Below are 8,506 nucleotides of genomic sequence, written 5' to 3' on the forward strand. Positions count from 1 at the left end.
TGTTTTGGGATAAAACTCTTCTAGAAAGGCCCAACATTGGTACTATTTGCTTAATAACAACTAATAAAGTTTGCATAGGTCATTGATCACCCCATGGATAATTAATCAACCCCCGGGCCTGTGCTCCTCATGAGTGTTGGTCCAACCCAGAGCAACTTATTAATGCTACCCGGGGCAACTGAGTGTCTTAGTGTGGTAACCATCACGCCTCCGTTGTGCCCTAAGAATGAGATAAGTGAGTGCTATCGGGATTGTCGGCACATCGGGCGGCCTTGCTGGATTTGTTTTACCTTTCTCGAACGTCTAGTGCACGGGATTCCGAGGACACTTTGGGCTATCTCGAGGTTGAGTTTTTCCACCTATAATCTGAGGAGACTACTAGTTTTCCATGGTTGCGGCTTTTCATGCAGCTTGTGGATAGTTTGTGATGGATGAGTTGGAACACCCTTGCAAGGTTAATGTTTTGTGAAAGTCATGCCCTCTATTATGTGGCAACTTGGAAACTTTGTTTAACACACACTACTAGGAAAAGGCCTGCTAATGTCGCACCTATTTTGGCTACTAATGGCGCACTATAGGTGCGCCACTAGCATCACACCATTAGATTTTTTTACTAATGGCGCACCACAAGTGCGCCATTAGTATCTGGTATACTAATGGCGCACCAGGCAGTGCGCCATTAGTATTGCTCATGGTGCGCCATTAGTATGTGGTATACTAATGGCGCACCAAGAAGTGCGCCATTAGTATAGCTCCTGATGCGCCATTAGTATCTGGTATACTAATGGAGCACCTCCTGGTGCGCCATTAGTATGCCTCCCAGGGCCATATTTACCCATGTGCTCTGGCTTACTAATGGCGCACTAGTTGACGATGCGCCACTAGTGTGCTTTTGAAGTGCGCCACTAAAGTGCTGAGTGGTGCGCCACTAGTATGAATATTAGGTATTTATTTTATTTTTTCTGATATTTGCACAGATTACAAAACATATTATTGCCCAAATATAGAGAGCACAACATATAAACAACAGATTTATCGAATACAATAGAAGATTAGTCTCCGAATACAATTCATCATATTAGTCTCCGAATTTAAAATACCGAACAAAGTTAGAACATTACAAGTCTCGAGACCGCGAGTAGCGAGTTTGTCTTCACATTACAAGTCGATATCGATCATCTAAACTATCATCACATAGAAGAGAGCTGCGGTCATCACGAGAAAGACACGCAAAATTATCTAAAGTACAACATCATCGACACCAAGCATGTTACTGAAGCCGTGCCTCGAGAATCACATTCGCGTCCTTTGTCTGCTACCCCTGTCCTCGTCTTCTTCCACCTGTTGCGGAAAGGTGAGGAACAACTTATGCTCCGTCAGGAATTTGTGCTAGTTCAAATTAGCGTACGACACGATGAAATAACTTTGAAAGAAAAACTAACATTGTGAAACAAATGCATATTTTGGGAGAACCTCTACAATAAAGAAATCATCCAAAGAGCTTTCATAAAGAGAAAAACATAATTACTGATCCCCCCAGGCCACTACTACTTTATGTGTTGGACATCAAATCGTATGTGACAACTGACAAGACAGTAAGATGTGTTCAATTTTATCAATGTTTATAGGCGACATGGTGTATGATCCCCCCTAGGCCACTACTGCAATCATTTTGTATTTTGTATGGAGGTCAGATTTGTAGTTGGCACTACTATCCGAAATAACCATTTTGTCCAAATAAATATTTCTACACCGCATACTTAATTAAACAAGTCAGAATGGAATTTCAAGGCCCATAATTCAGAAAATGTAAAGTTTCTTTACATTATCTAGTGAACACAGAAAAATGAGAAGTATCTTCGCAAATCAGATCACTCTATAACATGCAAAATTAAAATCAGTAGAAACAAGGGAAATGTTTACCATCTTCATCACCAAAGCCTTCAAAATCTTCCATATCATCCATGTCACCCATCTCGATATCATCACCTTCAACATACTCTATCTCGCCTTCCTGTATTGGCAAGTGAATCCACAATATATGGGAAAGATTGTGAGCAGTGAGAACATAACAAAATTAGCTTGATTCTCACAGTTGGTACCGTCTTACTTCTTCCTCTTCTATCTCAAGAGCCAACTCATCTTTTTCCATGTCAGTTACTCCCTCCGTTCATTATTACGAGATGTTCCAACTTTTTTCTAAAATAAATGTATGTAGACACGTTTAAGTGTGTTTGTTCACTCATTTCAGCCCGTATGTAGCCCATATTGAAATATGCAAAACATCATATAATAGGGAGTGATAATTGACCTAATGGAACTCCATCATTATATCAATAGTTTGACAATCAGCCATACAGGACAATCCATTTACTATGGGAAGTGACAACAAATTAACAAAACAAACAACATGATAATACATCTGTTCCTAAATGAAAGACGTTTTAGCAGTTTTAGGAACAGAGGGTGTACTAAACAGACAAGCAGATATTGATATGGCACATGAAAGATGCAGAAACTGAAACGATTATGCAGCCCCCAAAATAGTACCGGATTTGTGAACCTTCAGACGAGCAAAGAGGACAGTGGTGTACACTGAGGATAACCAAGTTTAAAGGGCATGAACATAGAAACTGACCTCTTTCTTTCGTTGTGATGGCATAAGCATGCCAAATCGACTGTGTGCGAGTTGCCCTTCAGCTTGCTCTAGTTTGTCAGCTGTGTAGCACAAAAGTAGTTATCACTCTCTCTATTTATTGCAAGGCCAAACTAGACATAACCAAAAAACAAGTTCCCAGAAATATTTCTACAAGGGTAATGCTTACCTAAATCAAAGATTTGTCCAGCAACATAATCCCTGTTACCCAGAAGTGGTGACGAAGACAATGTGTTGACCGAGTACTTGTTCCAGAGTAGATCAAGGAGGTGAGAGTCCAGGGATGACTTGAAATAGGTTATATCCAAAGAATAGTACTGCATGAAAATAGAGTTAGAATAGAACTAAAACACAAGCTTGCAAAAATATAAATTAAACAATTGATCGCATTACGTGTTTGCAGTGAACACCAAAATCTTCTATCTTGTTGAGTGGTATGGTCTGATACTCAGACACAGGCTCATCCGGTGGCTTGTAATCTTTTGGATATGTCCTAAAAGCTCCAATGTCCACTTTACTAGCAAAAACAGTCCTTGTAGGGTCTATCACAACAGCCAAGAATGGTTCTTGAAACTGCTGATTAAGCATCTGAGTTGAAACATCAATGCCTGACAGCCAGGTACGATGGCAAAGTTAGTCCACTGGCACTGGCTGCATAGCCTCCGCCTCCTTCCTCAGACCCTCAAACAGCGCCGACGATAAGTATCGCTCCCCCACGCTCGGATGAACAGTCTGGAACAACAGGTGAATCAGTTTATAAAACTTCTCCATCTTTTAACATATTTTTGTATACATTTCATTCATAGAGATATGGGTATGTAATGTCGTACCACGATGAACTTCCCTTTGTTTTCGGGCCTCTTTGCAAGTTCAATCGCTGCCACCGTGTTAGCTCCTGATGATATCCCCACCTGCGCAGTGAAATCGATTCAGTTTCAGATTGGCCAATAATCACATCTGAAGCCTGTTCTTCATCTTGTTTCTTTCCAACCATACATTTTCTTTTGGTAAGGGAGCAGTAAATTTATTTTTGCAACTCACCAGCAGGCCCTCTTACAGCGCCAATTATTGCGCCATCTTGACCGCATCCTCACCTTTCACCTGTTAATTTTTACATGTATGGATTCAGTAAATCTTCTTACTCTATGAAAAGAACATAAGCCCAGTTTGGATTTGATTCCTTACCTCAAGAACCTTCTCCATTATATCCATGTCCAAAATGTCTGGCTTGAATCCCACTCCATTTCCAGTGATGAGGTGAGGCCCTGCACTTAGGTTAAGTTAGCAACAACATGAGTATAGAAACTAAAAGAAGAAGAAGAAGACTGCAACATTTATAGAAAGCCCGATAGGTTACGTACCTGGCTTGCCACCATTCAGAACATTTGCTTCGGCAGGTTCAACTCCATATATGGTACAGGTACCTGGTCTCGGTGCCCTCGACGGGGAGCGCAAAGGCGTCCATGACGATGATGGAGTCGCCCTGGATGAGGCCCATGATCTCGATGGTGCCGCCGGCGCGGGCGTGGACGACCATCTTGAGGAGCTCGTGTGCGCCGCCCGGCGTCGCCATCCTCCCGCGCGGCGGCGGGTGGGGACGAGGCGGCCCCTCCTTGGCGGGCTCGACAGGGCGCCGGTCGAGGCTGCGGTGTGGCGCCGGTCGAGGCTGCGGTGGGGGGCCGGTCGAGCGGGTGGGGGGAGCCGGTAGAGGGTGGTGTGGGGCGCCGGTGGAGCAGCCTCTGTTCACGGCGCCGCTGAGATCTGGGGAGGCCGCGGGAGGGAGAGGGCAGGGGATAGCGCGCGGTCGATTTGGGAAACAAATCATTGGCGCGCGGTCGATTTGGGGAAAGCCCGCCTCATATTTCGGCTACGTCCTGCGTTTTTTTTGCAAAACTACTAATGGCGCACCACCAGCGCTATCCCCTGCCCTCCATTAGTAGTTTTGCAAAAAAAAATAGTAGTGACGCACTGGGTTCCCCGTCGCGCGCTCCGGGATGGTGGCCCCGGGCGACAGCATCTGCCGCAGCATCTCCTCCCAGGTCGCCGTCTCCTCCTTGTTGGCCATCTCCCCCTCCCCTTCCTCTGGCGCAAAGGCGCAATCCGCTGAACACCCACCGGGCAAGGGCGCAATCCAGCAAGACTCGGAAAAGCTCTAACCTTTGGTGGGGAATTCCTCGTCTTTGTAGTCGTGGTCGCCGCTGCCGCCGCCTATCCGTCCTGGCTTGCACGGACAACGGTCAAGGCCCTGCGCTCCCTGCCCCGCCAACCACCACCACATATCGCCAAGCGGGACCCTCGCCGGTCAACCGGAGACGCAGGGGAGGGAGGGGAGGAAAGAGAGAGAGAAATCCGGGGCGTGGACGAGCGGGATCTCTCCGGGGTCTGGACGAGCGGGATCTCTCCGGGGCGTGGACGAGGGAGGCGGGATCTCGGTTGGATTTGGGAGAGAAGAGGCAAGGGCAGAGGCAGAGAGCAGTGCGGGTTAGCAATGGCGCACCCCCGAGCGGTGCGCCATTATATTTTTTTGATAGCAATGACGCATCTCCATGCAGTGCGCCATTAGTAATCTTTTTTATATAACAATGGAGCATCCCAGAGAGGTACGCCATTAGTAATCTTTTTTTTTGGATAGCAATGGCGCACCCCAGAGAGGTGCGCCATTATTAATATTTTTTTTGGATAGCAATGGCGCTCGGGGGGGGGGGGGGGGGGAGGGAGGGGGGGTGGTGCGCTCGACCGATTCCGTTCGGGGGAACCGAGCGAGGAGACACGGCAGGGTGCGGGGGGTCGGTGGCGGCGGTGGAGCGGCGGAGGGTGCGGGGGTCGTCGTCGGCGGCGGTTGAGCGGGGGAGGGTGCGGGGGGTCGGCGTCGGCGGTGGAGCGGGGGAGGGTGCTGGGCGTCGACGGCGGCGGTGGAGCGGGGGAGGGTGCGGGGGGTCGTCGGCGGCGGTGGAGCGGGGGATGGTGCGGGGGGTCGGCGGCGGCAGTGGAGCGGGGGAGGGTGCGGGGGGTCGTCGGCGGCGGTGGAGAGGGACGGGGAGGGTGCGGGGGTCGGCGGCGACGGTGGAGCAGGGGAGGGTGCGGTGGGTGCTCGGCGGCGGTGGAGCGGGGGAGGGTGCGGGGGGACACTATGATGCAAATGAGGTGAGGAGGAGGAGGCACCCGAGACAAGCTTGGAGGAGGAGGTGGAGAGAATGAAAGTGGGGAAAGTGAGTTTGGTAGGTGGCTGTCCAAAATATCTAGCTGGTCCCAGGTTACTAATGGCGCACCACCTACATATGCGCCATTAGTAGTTCTGAAAAAAAATAGTAGTGGCGCACCACCAACAGATGCGCCATTAGTAACCCTGGTTACTAATGGCGCACCAGCTGTGGTGCGCCATTAGTAGTTTGCAAAAAAAAAATTATAGTAGTGGCGCACTACCAACATATGCGCCATTAGTAACCCTGGTTACTAATGGCGCACCAGCTGCTGGTGCGTCATTAGTAGTTTTGCAAAAAAAAAGATAGTAGTGGCGCACCGAGTGTGTGGTGCGCCATTAGTGTCCATCACACTAATGGCACACCTGCACATGGTGCGCCACTACTATATAGTAGTGGTGCACTACTTGTGTGGTGCGCCATTAGTGTCTATATCATCTATAGCCCTTTTCCTAGTAGTGACACAGTCATAGCAAACTTGAAGTACTTAATTAAATTATGCCAAATGTGTGTGTAACCGTGACTGTCTCTTCTCGTGAGCTCTGTATTTGAGAGAGGACAAAGTTGGGTTAAGTTTAACTCGTAAGTAGGTGTTCAGAATCATTTCTTGATCATTATTAGTTCATGTCCGTGTATGCATATATCACCCCCTCTTAATCTTGTATGCGTAAGTTAGCCACTCAAATAAATTCTTAGTGCTTGCTGCAGCCTCACCGCTTAACCATACCTCACCCATTAAGCTTTGGTAGTCTTGATACCTTTGGAAATGAGATTGCTGAGTCCATATGGCTCATAGATTACTACAACAACAATTGCAGGTTGCTACTTCTTGAGCTTGCGTTGGTTTTCCCTTAAAGAGGAAATGGTGATGCAGCAAAGTAGATAAGTATTTCCCTCAGTTTGTTGAGTCCCAAGGTATCAATCCAGTAGGAGGAACAAGCAAGGCCCCAATTATAGTACCTACACAAACAATCAAACACTTGCACACAACGCTAAAAAGGGGTTGTCAATCCCTTCAGATTTATTTGCAAGGATGAGATCTGATAGAGATAGATATAAAAGATTGTGGAACCAAAAGTAAATAAATTGCAGCAAGATATTTTTGGCATTTTTGGTTTATAGGTATGAAAGTATAATATGGAACATAGACCCGGGGGCCATAGGTTTTACTAGAGGCTTCTCTCGTAAAGGAAAACAATATGGTGGGCAAACAAATTACTGTCGAGCAACTGTTAGAAAATCGAATAATTATGAAGATATCCAAGGCAATGATTATGCATATAGGTATCACTCTGTGTCAAGTAGACCGAAACGATTCTGCATCTACTACTATTACTCCACACATCGATCGACTCCTGCCTGCACCTAGAGTATTAAGTTCATGAAGAACAGATTAATGCATTAAGTAAAATGACATGATGTAGAGGGATAAACTCAAGCAATATGATGAAAACCCCATCTTTTTATCCTCGATGGACACAATACAATATGTGCTTCGCTACCCCTACTATGTCACTGGGTGAGGACACCGCAATATTGAACCCAGAACTACTTCCCCCTTTGCAAGAATTACCAATCTAGTTGGCCAAACCAAACCAATAACTCGAAGAGACTTGATAAGATATGAAATAATGCATACAAGAATTTAGAAGAGATTCAAATAATATTCATGCACCCCTAGGTCTGTGGTTAACTACTCATGCATCATCGGAGGGGCAATGGATTTGATGTAGATGCCCTCCGTGATCAATTCCTTCTCACGCAGATTATCGGAAAAGGCTCCCAGATTGGATCTCACGGGAGCAGGGGCTCTCAGCAGCGTAAAAGTATTTGCGTGGCTCTTTTTAGCGATGGGGGGATATTTGGGAATTTATATGCCGAATAATAGGGTTAGGAGACCTGCAAGGGACCCGCAATCCAGGGGGCGCGCCCTCCAGGCTTGTGTCCTCCCGGAAGGTGCCCTGTCCCCTACTCCAAGTCTTCTGGGTTTCTTCTCGCCGAAGAAAAATATTCCGGAGATTTTATGCCATTCTGACTCCGTTTATTATTCCATATCTGCAATACTCAAAAACATGGAAAGAACAGAAACTGGCACTACGCTCTAGATTAATAGGTTACTCCCAAAAATAATATAAAACAACATATTAATGCATATAAAACATACAAAATAGATAATATAATAGCATGGAACAATAAAAAATTATAGATACGTTGGAGACGTATCAGCATCCCCAAACTTAATTCTTGCTCGTCCTCGAGTAGGTAAATGATAAAAACATAATTTTGATGTGGGATGCTACCTAACATATTTATCCATGTAATCTTCTCTATTGTGGAATGAATATTCAGTCCATAAGATTCAAAACAAAAGTCTAATATTGACATAAAAACAATAATACTTCAAGAATACTAATAAGGTAATTTCTTCCTTTTAAAATAACATGGTATTAGAAAGTTATCCCTACAAAATCATATGGTCTGGCTATGCTCCATCTTCACCACACAAAGTATCTAAATCATGCACAACCACGATGAAAATCAAGGAATTGTTTCATACTTATTATGTTCTCAAACCTTTTCAACTCTCACACAATACATGAGAGTGAGCCATGGATATAGCACTATAGGTGGAATAGAGTATGGTGGAGGT

At 45.9% G+C, this 8,506-nt stretch overlaps 2 long non-coding RNA genes and 1 pseudogene across 2 annotated transcripts; all 3 read right to left on the reverse strand.

Annotated features, from left to right (window-relative positions):
- Positions 1-1,237: 1,237 nt before the first annotated feature.
- Positions 1,238-2,152, reverse strand: LOC123403398. Its single transcript, XR_006611468.1, has 3 exons — positions 2,111-2,152; positions 1,924-2,014; positions 1,238-1,341 (listed from the first exon to the last, which is right to left on the reverse strand). It is a non-coding gene; the product is annotated as an uncharacterized LOC123403398 (long non-coding RNA).
- Positions 2,153-2,565: 413 nt separating this feature from the next.
- Positions 2,566-4,934, reverse strand: LOC123405578 (annotated as a pseudogene).
- On the reverse strand, positions 3,729-4,053 carry LOC123403610. The gene is made up of 3 exons (XR_006611513.1): positions 4,018-4,053; positions 3,842-3,921; positions 3,729-3,757 (listed from the first exon to the last, which is right to left on the reverse strand). It is a non-coding gene; the product is annotated as an uncharacterized LOC123403610 (long non-coding RNA).
- Positions 4,935-8,506: the final 3,572 nt, after the last annotated feature.

The sequence above is a fragment of the Hordeum vulgare genome, chromosome 6H (assembly GCF_904849725.1).
Source record: "Hordeum vulgare subsp. vulgare chromosome 6H, MorexV3_pseudomolecules_assembly, whole genome shotgun sequence".
NCBI lineage: Eukaryota > Viridiplantae > Streptophyta > Magnoliopsida > Poales > Poaceae > Hordeum > Hordeum vulgare.